The 16,301-nt window shown below is 35.8% G+C and overlaps 1 long non-coding RNA gene across 1 annotated transcript in view; it reads right to left on the bottom strand.

Moving 5' to 3' along the window:
• LOC107649000 (uncharacterized) overlaps nt 1-16,301 on the bottom strand; it is a 47,936-nt gene that overhangs the window by 2,834 nt on the left and 28,801 nt on the right. Inside the window, exons 2-3 of the long non-coding RNA XR_008911404.1 lie at nt 15,512-15,641; nt 12,662-12,783 (exon numbers count right to left, since the gene is read on the bottom strand). This is a non-coding gene — a long non-coding RNA (uncharacterized LOC107649000). The remainder of the gene's footprint in view (nt 1-12,661; nt 12,784-15,511; nt 15,642-16,301) is intronic.

Raw genomic sequence — 16,301 nt, 5'->3', positions numbered from 1 at the left:
TTGAGAGCCATGCCTAGAGATGGGAGGTCTTTCATTGAAATCTGGCCTCAGACACTTTTTAGCCGTATGGCCTTGGGCAAGTCACTTAACTCCCATTGCCTAACCCTTACCCCTCTTCTGCCTTGGAATTTATATGTGATATTGATTCTACCTTTTAAATCCTTAGGTAAGGGTTTAAAAAAATCAAACATCAAATAAAATAATTCTTACCCTTTGAGAAAGTTGATGATTTTCTCTTATATTTTTGAAAACCAAACCAGTTAGGGAAACTTTAGGGAAACCACACATAACTCATACAATTTTCTGGTTGGAACCTGTGATTTCAACAATTTCTGGAACTTCCCTATAATTCCTCTATCAATGCAGATATGAAAGTATTCTGAAATTTATTATATTAAGCCATTTTTAAAGGAATTGTGAAGTTGTGACTTTTTAAGGATCATAGTTAGTCTGTGTAATGTAAGAATGATATTAGAAAGTAAGTATTGTTTTATTAGTTTAGAGATAAGAAGTAAAGTGGCTGCATGAGAAAAGAATTGGAGTTTGAAGAAGAGCTGAGAGAGCATGTTAATTTCAACTGCTGATAGTTACACTCATTTTTTCTATGTCAATTACTCTCTGGTAGTTGGGAGTTGCTCTCTGGCAGTTGGCAGAGACTCACTCTCAGAGACTCTCTCTCAGGGATGGAGGAGGTAACATCTTTGCCTCTCTCTCTGTTTGAAGGAAAGACCTGAATGAGCTCAGTGTTTTTCCTTTCCCGACTTGGGAAATACTAGTGACTATATATTATGATTTTATAGATTGGTTTATATCTGAGAAGAGAAAAAAGAGTCCTAACTGGATTCTTGTTGAGACTCAACCAGCAACATTGCTATTTTATGATTTGAAGGCGAAGTTAAGATTTATAAGGATATTAGCAGTAGTTTTTATTTAGATAGTATAAATTTGGGTTAGTGAGATCAAGGAGGATTAGTGTAGCCTGTGAAACACAGATGAAGCGGTTCCTTTTAGAACCTGGGAGTTTATTTAAGTGGATTTAGAATCCCTTAGAATTAGAAATCCTTTATTTATCCTTATATATGTCAATAAATACTTTATTGTTATAATAAGAGTCTCTTTAAGGTCCTTGCACCTGGTCCTGAAGGGAAATTCACATTTGAGCTTCACTTCATCACTGAGGATAATTTTGATTACCTCTATCAAAAGTATCCAAACAGTTTGAACCTGATTGGTGAGTTAAACAATTTTGAAAAGTTTTGAACCTACATTGGAACAGTTTTTCCATCTAAATATTTTATTTTATAAATCACCAATTTATTTTTACAGTAATCAGCCAGACTTGAACCCAGGTCTTCCTGTTTATAAGACCAGCCTTTAATAAACTACATCAGCCATGTTAAGTTCAAATAGAAATGGAGCCTACTAATACATATTTAAGAATCCCTGCAGGTTCTATATTGATCTAATTTTAAAATGTAATATTATCTAAATATTCTTGTATTTTTATTTTGTTAACTATTTTCTAATTATGCTTTAATCTGGTTCAAGCTCTACTCCAGAGTGTTGCTGGTTTCTGCAGGCCTGTGATAAATACCTCTGCATGTTAGCTATAACACCTTTGATTGATAAAATGAAACATTTGATGAACTGGGTAGAATTTTATTCTTGGTTGTACTAAATTTAATTTAATATCTCATTAAAAACACCTTACCTTATGTCATAAATTAAAATTAATCTAGAGATTTATTACTAGATTTATAAGCATTTATTAGTAAAATAAAGAAAGAAATAAGTTTCAGCATTTCTAACTTTAGGTAAAAATCCAATCCTCTGTTGAATCCAGCCTCCAAGTCATGACTTGTCAGAGATCAAGGGATAAGTTAAGCAAGAGTGAGCCCAGACACAGTTCAGAGACCCACCCAGAGGGAGTTCTCTGCTTCTCTGATTGGCTTTTTAAACCCATAGTTCCTCCCAAGCCTTATCATAGGTCAATGGCTTTCAAACATCTGCCCTGTTAAGCCTGCTCTGGGATGTTGGCACCATTGTTGGGGGATTCTGGGACGCAGTGTCAGACAAGTGGCTCTGATTCCTGTGTTGGTCTTCTGGGGTAAATCTTCCAGAAGCTGACTGTGTTAGAGGTCTCCCAGATAATCTTACTTCACACAATTCCCTTTCCCCTCTGATTCTTTGGGAGACCAGCATGTGAAGTCTCCTTGCTCTTAGTTGTCCAGGAGATTAACATGCTGGTTCCTCCAATGAATCATTCCACATATGGAGTCTGTACAATTAGGATTTTCTCACCAGGGAGCATAAGGACACAAAAGATATTATACATTTCCTGGAGGGAGTTATTACAATTTGAGGACTAAAAAGAAATAGGAGAGAAAGAAAAATGATTGATAGGTGCATTGGCAAAGAGCCATTTAGGGAGCATTACTTTTTTTTTTTGGAATTTGTTTACAATCAGGATAAATGGAGGGTTCCCTGACCCTCAGTTCAGTTCATTATATCCAAAGGTTCACTTTGAATCTCCTAAGGTAGTAATTAATTTCTGCAAGCATCCTTACAGCATCTTCTCTGGAAGATGTTCTTTCCTGTCTAGGATATCAGCAATTATCTTATCCTAAAATTACTTTAAAAAGATCTTAGACTTTGGACTTTTAGGATATATACCAACAATAGCAGAATTGACGCAGGATGCATGGCTAAGCTATAAGGTATATGATCAATTCTCCCCAAATAAGAGAAGATAGAAAATTAAATAAAAATATATTAAAATCATATGTAAACATAAATATAAGTATAAATTAAAATCATAACAAGTCATTGATTCACCATCCATCAAGGTCTAACTGAGGTAACTTTTATCCTATGAGCACATAGGACATGTGCAGCTATATTGCAGTTACCTACCATCAGCCACAACTAAAGACATTTCCATATTAAAGAAGAAAGAAGGGACAAAAGTCTGAGAAAAAGGGAAATATGATCCCTTGGTCTGATTTAAATTGGCAATCATAGTAATAGCAAGTCAGAGTTAAAGCCAAACAGTTGTATTTTAGTATCATATCTTAAATACAGAAAACAGGGAAGTCCAGGCTCAGGACTTGCTGTCCTCTACCTCGGCACTGATACTTGATCCTGTGCTCCTTGACACTGATTAGAGGCTCATTAGCAGTCCCTTCTTCTGAAAGCAGACATGAATATCAGTTAAAGTCCCATAATATTTAACACTTCTTTCTTAGAACCAACACTAAGTTTCAGTTCCAAGGCAGAAGAGTGGTAAGGACTAGGCAATTCTAGTTAAGTGATTTCCCAAGAGTCATACAACTTGGAAGTATCTGAGGCTAGATTTGAACATAGGTCCTCCTGACTCCAGGCCTGGGGCACAATTTAATATCTCATTTGCATTACCTCTTTACTACTTCCATGCATATTTGAATTGAAGGCTAATTACAAAAAAATATAGTCTGTAATTATTATGGATCTCATCCCCTACCTCGAGGTACTTTGTCAACAGAACATGGGCCTTTCTTTTAGATTATCTCATAAGTTTTCCTAAGAAACAGTTTCCTTAAGAAATGATGAAAAGATTATTTTTTTTAAATGGAAAGATCTACATGAAATTATGAAGGGCAAAATGAATAATATCAAAATAACTTTATATATATATGTACAGATTTAATATTTGAAGAACAATTTGTGAATTTCCATTTCCAGAAAAAGAACTAATAAACAAAAACAAGAAAGATCCTATTTGGTCAGGTGATTTCTTTTATGGTACAGAGAGAGGAGGAAGGAATGAGACACCTGGGAACTTTAATGTACCAACAAACAAAATAAATTAATTAATAAAAAGAAATTTTCCTCTCTGATTTAGGAAGGATATGGAATAGGAAATTTAGAGAAAGAGGCCAGGTTTGCTTTAAGCTAATTTTTTAACCATGTGATAAAATATTTATTGTATTATATAGAGAGGAACTATGAGAAGAATTTTTGTAAGGAAAGGTGAAGACATCTGAAAGTTTTCCAATTTCACTGAAATAGATTTCATGATATGAGTGGACTATTTTGTTTGCTGTGATGAATTTCCAGCTCAAATATATGCATAGTAAAATGTAATCAAACTTAACACAAAGAGAAGTGATTTTTGGATTGTCTACCTCCTAGGTTATTCTTTACTGTTGCTTCTTTCTCTCCACATAGCCACCATCAGCAAAAGAGCTTATGGCATCTTCATAAGGAAAGTAGGCTGGACCTCTCAACTTGGGGACAGAGAAAATTGATTCAAAGCAAAAACTACATATGTAATAGCCTAGGAATAAACCAGTAGGAAGAAAAGGAAGGAAACAAGAATGTATCTACAATATGTTAAGCACTTTATGGATATTATCTCATTTAAACACACAATAACCCTGTGAGTTAGATGAGATAATACTATTATCCTCATTTTGCAAGACTGATGATTTTATTGGTAAAGAAGAGTTCCCTCTATCAATAAAGAATTGTAGTTATCTGTGATTGTTAGGTCTTATAAAGTTATTTCTGGCACTGAGTGTAATTTACTTGCAAGTGAAACATGGATAGTATGTGTCAGAGGCAGCACTTGAACCCAGATATTTTGCCTCTAAGAGCAGCTCTCTATTCACTAAGCCAACACTGCTCATCAGTGTATGAAAGAAGCCTATCAAATATCTTGCTTCAGAACTATAAAAATCCCTGAAACTTCTCTACTTAATGCAAGTATTTCTTTTATTGTAACACAATCTTCAGCTGAATATGATCTCCACAGCTTTGAGTTCAGGACAGGCAAAAAAGACTTCCGGATTCACAATGGGTTTTTCATGTGGACTTTTATGAGGACATATTTTCCTTTTCACTTTCTTCCTATTGTCACAAGCAAGTACAATAAGTGAACTCTTAGGGAATTCTCTGCTCAGTTGTTATAACATTCCCAAAAAAAACAAACATAAAATCAAAGGACTCAAAAGAAATTTTGCCAACCAGGTTGGAAGATCTAAAACCCACCCCTGAAGTTTATAATTTGATCTATAAACTATGGTATATATTGATTTTGCTATCTATTTGACTAAGAATGAAATCAACATAAAAGGAAGACTCCTTCCTTAAGGCTCTTGGATGAATAACAATAGCAGTAGAGGTCAAGAAGCATCCATTCACTCATTCAACAATCATTTATTAAGCATTTACTATTATGTAGAACACACTGTGTTACCCCAGCAGGGGATAAAACTATCAATAAAAAATAATCTTTGGGAACAGACCTAAGATGGTGGAATAGTAAGAAGTAGTTTAGCTTATCCCCAAGCTCTTCCAAAAAGGTCTATAAAGTGGTCCAGACCAAATCTTGCTAGGGAAATAGAAGAAAAAGCCATAGGGAGTCACTTTTCCAGTCCAAGAAAGAATAGTAAACAGAGAGGATGATGGACTAGGGATAGGGCCATGCCAGGAAATTCCAGCACAAAGTAAAAGCTGTATACCAGGGCAAGAGGAGTTCCAAGAACCATGCCAGGGAACAAGTACTATTAGCTTTGTCATTCACTACCCAGTTCTGGATTACAGATCTAGGGTGGATTGAAGAGGAGACATGCTCTCAGGAGTGGCATTCTAGGGTAGGGTTCAGTTACTGTGTACATGGAGAAGAGGAAGTTCAGAAAGAAGCAGTAGCAGTGTGACTTAGTTCTAATGAGCAGAGCAGGGATTCAGTTCCAACTTCTAGTCCAGAGTAAAGTCAGAAGAGGAATAATCAGGGTAAGAATCCCAGACTAAAGGAAAGTTTGCATTCCTGTCACACTGAACAAAAAGGGCTTTCCAGTTGGCTAATAGTTACTGAGTCCTATGGCACACTGGTATGCTCAGATACAAATCTATATCAGGAACTTGCACAGCTAACGGAAGGAAGTAATCAGTCTTGGACCTAATTCAGACCACTTTGGAAGCTCTGATAGCTTGAAGGCCACCACTCTGAACTTTCCCTGAGAGCCTAGAATATTATAACAGTAACTTTCCCAAGAAAGCAGCAAAACAGACCCTTACTCCAGAAATGAGCAGATACTGGTCCAAACATCATCTGCATTCAGCAAATATGGTGGTCTGAAAAAAAATTGCACCATAGAAGATATCATATAACAGGGTTAATCAAAGCACAGGCACAGAAGAATAAAATGACTCCCAAACATCTTTAAGCTATACCTCAAATGAAAAGACAGCTTGGGTACAAATCCAATTAGAATTCCTGGAAAGCATAAAGCAAGAGTATTTTTTTTTAAGAGTTGAAAATGCTTTTTTTTTTTTAAATAAAGAAGTTAGTTATAGAAGAAAGAATTGGTGAGGAAATTAATATCCTGGCATGAAACACAAACTCTTACTCAAGGAGGAAATTTGCTGAAAATTATAAGGAACCAAATAGAAGTAAATGACTTCATGCAACAATAAGAAAAATTAAAACCAAGCCAAAAGACTGAAATTGAAGAAAACATAAGGTGTTTCAAACTACTGTCCTGGAAAATAGATCAGAGGAAGAATTTAAGAATCATTTAATTACCTGAAAGCTACCAAAAATAGATATCATATTTTAAGAAATCTTAAAACTGCTCAAATCTCTTAGACTTAACTGAACTATACATAGAAGGAATTCTTTGGTCCCCCTCCCAAAAGAAACCAACCCCCAAATGAAAATTCTTAGGAACATTATAGCCCAAATCTAAACTTCTATGTAAAAGAAAAGAATCTTTTAAGCAGGCAAAAAGAAAGAATTGAAGTATTGAACATCTACTGTCCAGTTCACACACAATTTACAGTCACTACTAGAAAGGAGAGCTTGGAAAACAATATTCCAGAAGAATAAAGGATATAGATTTATAACCAAGAAAAACATACCCAATAAAACCAACTATACTGGGGGAAATGAATTATTAATGAAATAGAATACTTTTAAGCATTTCTGATTAAAAGACCAGGGCTGTGGGTCAAGTGGGTGGCACAGTGCCTAGAGACTGGGTTCAAATTTGACCTCAGACACTTCCTAGTTTTATGACTCTGGTTGGCAAGCCACCTAATCCCCACCACCTGGTCCTTATGGCCCCTTTACCTTGGAACCAATACACAGTATTGATTCCAAAATGTAAGGTAAGGATTTTTAATTAAAAAAAAGTAAATACAAATTAACAATTATAAAGGATTAAGCAAGGATAAACAGTTTACATTCTAATATTGAGAAATTATACATGTGTCTCCTCTGAAACTTTTCATGCTCATGGGTCACAATAGAAAAATAATTAGAAGACATAGGGGTGGTTCTATTATGTCTGAATTATCTTAAAAGAAAAATAAAAAGGGAGGGGGAAGAGGAATACCCTAGGAAAGGAATGGGAAAGAAGCTTAGGGCAATTATCTCCTATGATCAGGGTTCACACATTGAAGTCTTTATTTAAAAACAAAGAGGAAGTAGAAGAAAGGCTAATGCTTGAACTTCATTTTCTTGGAACTAGGCAAAGAGAAAGCTTATACCACACAGAGCTAAGTAAAGAAATACATTAAACTAAATAAGGAAATAGGAAGGGAAGGAGACAGGAGAGAAGGTGATTTAAAGGGAGAGTAGATGAAGGAAAGGATAAGTTTTATGTCTAATATATACATATATATATAAATATAATCATATATTCATGTATGTATATTTAAATGCATATTTGTTTTGAACATGACTAATGCAGAAATCTGTTTTGCTGACAATGCAGGTTTGTAATTGTGGCTCCCCTATCATTTGTTCTCAATTAGAAGTGGAGAAGGAGGGAGAAAGGGCCCATTTCTACTGATAAAAAAAATTAAATGCCAAAAAGCATATTTTTTTTAAAAAAGAAACTGAAAAAGGCAGAATTCTGGCTCTCAAGACTTCATAGTCTAGTGTCAGGTAGACTATTAAAGAAACCTTTCCTACCAGAAAAAATGTAGTTTTGCATGGAACAAAACCATATTATCTATAGTTATATTCTATAGCTGACATTTGTATAGTGCTCGTTTACAAAATATCTACCAATATTTTCTCATTTGATCCTTACAATAACTGTATAAAACAGGTGTTATTATTATCTCCAGTTTACAGATGAGGAACCTAAGGCAGACTATTAAGTGCCCTGCCTACAGCCACACAGCCAGCAAATATGAGTAACAATTTGAACTTTGGTTCCTCCTGACTTCAAGTCTAGCAATCCATCCACTTCATTTACCTAGCTAGAGAGGTTAGCTGAATTCATAATTACTAGGTTCCTTGTAGGTACTGAAATATGAAAACCCAATTTCTCAGGACCATTTCCATCATTCAAGAAGATTGAAAGTTGAGTACAGCAATGTGTTTTGTTATCCTGCTGTATTAGCTTCTCACAGTAACTCTTTAGAATAGACACTTTCCAAGGTTCTGAATATTGTCTCCTGAGGGCAGGGGAGAGGAGGTTCCTTTGAGTTAACTCTTTTTACATAGCAAGTCCTCCAGAACATAATAGATACCTAATATACTCCCTCTTATCAGATGTAATTTTAAGCTCTAAGTGGTACACATATACCATTGCATAGATGAATATTTGAGTCACATAGGTCTAGATAGAATTTTAAGTAAATATATGCAGTACACAAAGTAAATCAAATCATAGGACAACTGGAATTGACATCTGACCTAATTGATCTACTCACTGAACTGTGTTCTTGAAACTCACTATGAGATTTAACCCAAGTAGTCCTGCATTATTGGAAAGAAATTCCTCCTTTCACCTCTTGAAGGCTTTAGGCTCTCTCATCACCCAATCCCAGTGTCACCTGCTAGGGGAAACCTCTCCAAATGTCCCTTGTTTTTAACACATTAGCATACTTGAAATTGTTACATTTTTACTTGATATGGATATTGAATCATATTTCCAGCAGAATGAGCTGTTTTTCCTTTTGTCTTTTCATCCTCAGTACTTAGCACACTATCTCACATGTAGTAGGTGATTAATTAATGTTCATTGAATTGAATTATGTAGCTATAAAGTTTCCTACTTTGTTTGTATAAAGGAATGGAAATTTTAATTCTATGGTGCTATTTGAAAGGATTAGTGGGCAGGGTATCTGTTCCTTTTTTTCAAACCTTCAAACTAAGTATGAATATTTGGAGCCTTCAAAGGAAGAATTTTGCTGACACAAACAGCGTGAAAGCTCAGTGTGAGCACCTAGTGAGCAACTGCTTGGCATTAATTAAATGCAACAGCCAGTGTTGATTTAGTTATTTATAGTCCAAGTTCATTTATAGTCTTTGAAAAGTACAGGTGTAGCAAGTTGTATTCCTAAGTTGCCGTTAGGACAGAGATGAGAGCAGAAGGAAAATTATATGCTTGTGATTAATCCATGTGGACTTAATACATGACAGAATGGATGAATTTGCATGAGGAAATAAATGGAACAATCAAGGTAAGGTAGAAAAAAGTAACAAGCAATACACTGGAATGAAATAGAGACTTTTCTCTGTTAGTATTTCTTTCATGGTTAAAAATTAAACACAAGCTAAAGATCAAAGAATAACTAGCAAATTCACAAATATTACTACTTCTTTTTTTGCCTCAACTTTCCAAGACAATTTTTTATTATTACAGAATGATAGATTTTTGAGAGTTGTAAGTGGCTTTATAACCCTTTAGTCCATTTTAAAACCTAAAGAATTCCCACTATAGCATACCTGACAAGTGGTCATTTAGCCTCTTCTTAAAGACTTCTGAAATGGAAAAACTCGCTACTTTTGGAAACATCCCATTCCACTTTTGAGTAGCTTTAACTCTTGTGATGGGCAGCTAGATGACATAGTGGTAGAGTTCCAGGCTATAAGTCTGACCTTGAATACTTAATTGTTGTGTGACTCTGGGTAAGTAATTTAACCCTATTTGCTTTAGTTCCTCATTAGTAAAATGAGCTGGAGAAGGAAAGGACAAACTATTCTAGTATCTCTGTCAAGAAAAACCCAAATGGAGTCATGAAGAATCAGACTTGACTAAAAACAGCTGATCAGCAAACAATTATGAATATTCCCCCTGGAAATTAAATCTTCCTCTTTGTCATTTCTATCTATTGTTCCTCATTTTGCCCTATGGGAATAAACAGAACAAATGTAAACCCTTATTAAATTGAAGACATCATGTTGGGGGAGGCAGCCCTTCTCCCCAAATCATTCTTTTCTAGCATAGTTATATCCAGTTCCTTCAAGTGATCTTCATATTATATGACTCAGGACCATTCACCATTCTAGGTGTCCTCAATATTTTCTGGTTCATCAGCTAATCATTCTTAAACTATATCAGCTGATATTCTTAAACTATACTTTTCAGAACTGTACACGGTTTTCTGGAAGAGGACTGATTGGGTCAGAGTACATACAGTATGGCTACTAAGATCCTATTCCTGGAAGCTTACTAACTCCTTCATGACAATGGCTTTTCCAAACTTCTTCACAGCTCCTCAAACCTCCCATTGCTCCCCATTCCCCTACACTTTCTACTGAAAACTTTTCTTCATATTTTCCTGGAAAAATTGAGGCTGTTAACCAAAGATTACCCTCTCCCCACCCCCATCTCTTCCTCATCTCACATCACCCAGAGGACTTGTTAAAATTTTTAATCCCTTATTTTCCATTTTAGAATCAATGCTGTATATTGGTTCCAAGGCAGAAAAATGTTAAAGGCTAGGAAATGGGGTTAAGTGGCTTACCCAGGGTCACACAGTTAGGAAGTGTCTGAAGTCAGATTTGAACCTACAGTCTCTGGACTCTTGATCCATCTTGCAACTCAATGAGCCATCTAGCTTTCCTCACCCAAATGAATTTTGCTATCCCCTATTTTACATAGAGAGGTGACACTTCTTAGGAAGGCAAATCCCTATACATGCACAAGTGATAAATCCCATTCCATCCCATCTTCTTCCTTTATCATGCTTACTCTCTCACTTATCTTTAATCTCTCCCTATCTGTTGGCTACTATCTATAAACATGTCCATTAAACAAATAAACAAACAAACAGACCTCACTTGATCTATCTCTTCTAGTTATTGCCCTCCCTTTTTATGGATAAACTCCTTGAGAAAGCCATCTACAATAGATACATCCATCTTCTCTCCTCACACTTTATAATCTTCCTTCCAACTTCATTATTTAACTGAAATTTCTCATCAAGGATACTAATTTACTCTTTCCTGGGTCTCCTTCTAACTATATGAGTTCTCCTTCTCACTCTCCTTTGCTGAATATTTATTCAGGACATTCTTGCTATACCATGAGTGTCCCACAGGGTTCTTTCTGTCTGGTGCCTTTTTTTTCTCCCTTTATTGTATTTTACTTGGTAATCTCATTACCACTAGGGATTCAATTATCATTTTTATATTGATGATTCTCAAATACACTATCTATGCCTAATCTTTCTGCTGACCTCCAATTTTGCATCTCCAACTATTAGCTATCTCAAACTAGATGTCCTGTAGACAACTTAAGCTTAACATGTTCAAAATTGAACTCATAATTCCCCCACTCTTTCTTCCTAACCCCTATTACTATTAAGTTTACTACCTCCCTCCTAATCATCAAGGATCCCAAACCAGGTATCATTCTCAGATTATTATTATCTCTCATATTCCTTATCCAAATTGCTACCAAGATCTGTTAATTTCATCTTCTTAACAGTTCTCTTATATGTTCCCTTCTCTCATATGATACCACAGGGACTCGAGTACAGGCCCTCATGACCTCATGCATGGACAATTGCATTAGATGTCTCTTTTGTGTGCCTGCCACAAGGCTTTCTCCATGCTAATCCATTCTCTGCTAATTTGTCAGAGTAATATTTCTAAAGTGAAGGTCAAATTATGTCAACCTGCCCCATCTTACTTCATAAACTCCAGTGACTCCCCATCACTTACAGTATAAAATCTAAAATTTTTGGCATTCAGAGCCCTTCATATCCTCATCCTTACCTATTCAGTCTTGTTGCACTTCACAACACCACCCCTCTCCCCAACACATTCTGAGATCTAGGGGCACTGGCATCTTTGCTATTCCTAGCATGACATGCCATTTCCTGACTCTAGGCATTTTCACCAACTGTCCCCCATTCCTGAAGTGCTATCTCCCTTCTCATCTCTACCTTCGATCATCCCTGGCTTTCTTCAAGTCCTCGCTAAAATTCTACGTTTTACAGGCAGCCTTTCTTGATGCACCTAAATACTAATGTGTTCCCTCAATTGAATATTTCAAATTACCCTGAATATAGTCTGTTTGTACATAGTTACTGACATCCTTTCTCCATTAGACTGAACTTCTTCAGAGCAGAGACTCTTTTACTTTTCTTTGAATCCCTAGATGCTTACCACAGTGCTTGGCACATTTAGGCACTGAATATTTCTTGAATGACCATTGATTGACTTAAAACCAATTTAAAAAAGACTTTCCACCTTTGTGGAGATTAATAGTTACAGCTAGAATTTATACAGTGTTTAGTAAATGCCAGGCACTATGCTAAGTGCTTTAGAAATATCATGTCATGTCATCCTCACAGCAACCTTGGAAGGTAGGCATTATGATTATTCCTTTTTATAAAGAGGAAACTGAGGAAAATAGAGGTCAATGTAACTTACCCAAGGTCATACAGCCAGTATCTGAAGCAAGATTGGAACTCTGGTCTTCCTGACTCTAGGACCACTGGTCTGTCCACTGTTCCACCTAGCTGCTTTGCCTAGGGTTATTGTATGTTTCTCACCTACATGAGGAATAGAATTGGCAAGAGCTTAGAAGAGAGAACCTGAATTTCTGGCTTCTAAGTCTGAGAGAGAAAACATGGGGTTCTAGATTCTCTTTAGGGAGAGGTCCCTGCAAGCAATTCTAAAAAGAAACTGGCAGTTGATACATAAGGGAGCTGCCATCTCAGTCATGTCACATCACCAACTTATCACACTAAAAACTTGAGGGAATTTTCCCTTGGGTGAGATCTGCTGCTCTCTCTGTCTCTGTCTTTCATTCACTCTGTATTTTTTGGTATATTCTTATCTGTATGCTTTTTCTGATTTCTCTTTGTTATCAGTTTGGATAAATGGATTATTTTCCATGTGTATTTATTGTGAAATTGGCCTTCACTGAAAAGAAAACCAAGTCTCAGTTATAAAACTGAGGGTTACATTTTCCCCATTATGAGAGAGAGCAATCAGTTTAGCTTAAAATTAAAATTTATCTTCCCTAGACTAACATTTTGGTGGAGGGGAGGCAGAGAGATAGAGTTTGGATCTGGTACCTTTTTTATGTAGAGAATAATAAAGTGGTTAACCCCTGGACCCAACCTCCTTCTTTACCTCTTGGCAGTCATCAAAAACTCCCTTGAACTGTTGGGTGATAGAGACTCTAGAGATCCCTACTCATACCTCCTTTTGAGCTCCATCTAGGCAATGCCATGGGGACATATATAATCTAATTAGCAACACACATGCCCCTAAAATTTATATTTAAATATCTATATCTTTATACCAAGAAATAGATCTAGCTCTAGCCATGATAGACATTCATAAATCACTATAGTAAAAAAAAAAACATTTATCACCTGGTATATGTTGTCCAACTCCCAGTCTAGTTAAGCTTTCTCACTTATTTTTGGAGTCATTCCAGGTGTATAGGAACTAACGGCTCAGAAGTCTTTGAAACTTAAGTGTAAAACCTTTAAGAACCCAGCCACTTCTGAATGCCTTGATGAAATATTAAAATCCCTTTTTTTGTAGATGAGAATAAGAATAAAGAACACAAACGAATATGGGCAATGGAAAAAGATGTCATCTTACAGGATCTCTCTTAATTGCATTTTAAAAAATTCTTGAGAAATGATCTAAAAATCTTATTTTTAAGGCTTTATAAGTAGAACACAGCAAAAGCTATATGAGCTAGTACTTCTTAAGGTGTTACACTGGAAGAATATTATTTTTTGGTTTAAAAATACATAAGGAAAATGTTGAAATTGTTTGGTCCTTTATATGTAATAGGAGATGCTGAGTAAAGAATTATGGATTTGAATTGGTTCAGTGGGAAAAAGAAAAGAATATCAAAAGAATCTTCAATTATTTTGATTCTTTCTCAGAGAGTTTCTAAGCCATGAATGTATCTATAAAAAAACACCAGACCACATAGTTGTCAATCTGGCATTTCCAGCTGTTTTTACAATCTAGTCAGGCAAACAACATAGATTAACAGTCTGGCCAGCTGTGCAGAAATTGATTGTTAAAAGCATCTGTGGTTGATTTAGCAGCTTCTGTGAAGGGGATGGCTTAATTGTGAAGTGCTATTTCTTTAGTTATTTTGTATTGAAGCTTGTATTAACCTGGTGACATTTTTCAAAATGGCACACTCTTCTCAATCTTCTCCTGTCTATCTAATGACTCCCCTGTGTCATGAACCAATAACTCTTCCCTTTTTACTCAGCAGTTTTTTCTTTGACAAGCCCTTTCATGGCCAAAGCTTTAACTACCACCCCCATGCATAATTTATATAGTCATCAATCTCATATCTACATATCAAGTACTAATAACTTTCATATTACAATGCTGACTCAAGTTTGCATTTCACTAGAACTTTCCAAATTTTTTCTATCTTAGAATTAATACTATTGGTTCCAAGACCCAATAATGGTAAAAGCTAGGAAATTGAAGTTAAGTGACTTGCCTAAGGCTAAACAGCTAGGAAATATCTGAGGCCATTTTTGAACCTAGGATCTTCCATATCCAGGCTTCTCTATCCACTAAACCACCTAGCTGCCCCTCCCCACATCCTATATAAATCTATTTGTCTGTCTACCTACCTACCTACCTACCTACCAACCTACCTACCTACCTACCTATCTATCTATCTATCTATCTATCTATCTATCTATCTATCTATCGATAAATCTATCTATCGATCTATCTATATATCTCCCTATAGATAGATAGATATAGATATGTAACAAATGCAAAATGAAGAAACAAGAATTAAGAGGAGTTGGGGAAGGCTTATAGCAAAAGATGAGGCTTTATTTGATTTGAGACTAAAAGGAATCCAGAGAGGTCACTAGATGGCACAGAGAAAAGAGAATATTCCAGGCATTGAGGACAGCTAGAGAAAATGGCCAGAGTCAACAGTTGGAGTATTTTGTTCTTGGACAAGCCAGAAGGCCAGTATCACTGGATTGAAGAGCATGACTTGGGAAGTAAGGTGTAAGAAGACTGGAAGGGGAATGGTGGGGCTAGGTTATGAAAAGATTTGAATGCAAAAGAGCATTTTGTGTGTGTTTCTGGAAGTAATAGGGAGTCACTGGAATTTACTGAATAGGAGGTGACATGATCAGATGCAAAATTTTAGGAAAACTACTTTAGTGTCTCAATGGAGGATGGATTGGAATGCAGAGAGATAAAGTAGATAGACCCATTAGCAGATTATTTCAGTAATCAAGGCATGAGGTGATGAAATCCTACATTAGAATGGTGACAGTATCAGAGAAAAGGCACAATATTGAAGTGATGTAATTCAGCTGTTTTAGGAGAGCAGCTGCCAGGGTCCAGCCTCACTCACGACTCCAGGGTTTCCCAACTGGTGGTGAACAATCTGTCAAAAAAATAACCAAACAGAAGATAGCTTAATCATTATGGCCATGGGACTGCTTTGCATTTGATAGCTGCTCTACCATTCCCATGCCTGGTTTTTATTTTTATACCCATTTTCTTGCACTCAAATACATTACCTAACACACATGTTCAAAGAGAAATAATTGGAAAAGTGATACATTAACTTTTAACAAATCACTTTGATTTGTTTGATTTGATCACAGTGATTAACATTCTATATTCTCATATTGTGATTACAGACAGTATACAGGATAAATTATTTCATCACAGGTGGCTTAGTTTTCTCATTACACTGTGTGAAGTTTTGAGCTTATAAACAATCAAGGAAAATTACTTATTGATTTTAATAAAATGGAATAATTAATCAATAGTTATTAAAAGACAATTCAACAATCATATCATTGAGGTTGAGGGGTACTGGGAACACAATTCAAATTTAATATTAGATTGGTCATTTCTCAGGGTTCTTACTAGGGAGTTCCTGAGTTACTGATTTGTGTAATCGAGTCACTGAGGCATATTGAAGCTTGATGTACTTGTACTTATTATATGGACCCCTATGATTGATTTGTGTGCTGGCTTCATGAGAATAGGTTTCTGTGAGTGGGAAAGTTTTGGCCTTGACTTGTAGCTGTGGTTT

This window comes from Monodelphis domestica, chromosome 4, assembly GCF_027887165.1.
Source record: "Monodelphis domestica isolate mMonDom1 chromosome 4, mMonDom1.pri, whole genome shotgun sequence".
NCBI lineage: Eukaryota > Metazoa > Chordata > Mammalia > Didelphimorphia > Didelphidae > Monodelphis > Monodelphis domestica.
The sequence above is the reverse complement of the archived record's forward strand: the minus strand, read 5'-3'. Positions and strand labels throughout refer to the sequence as shown.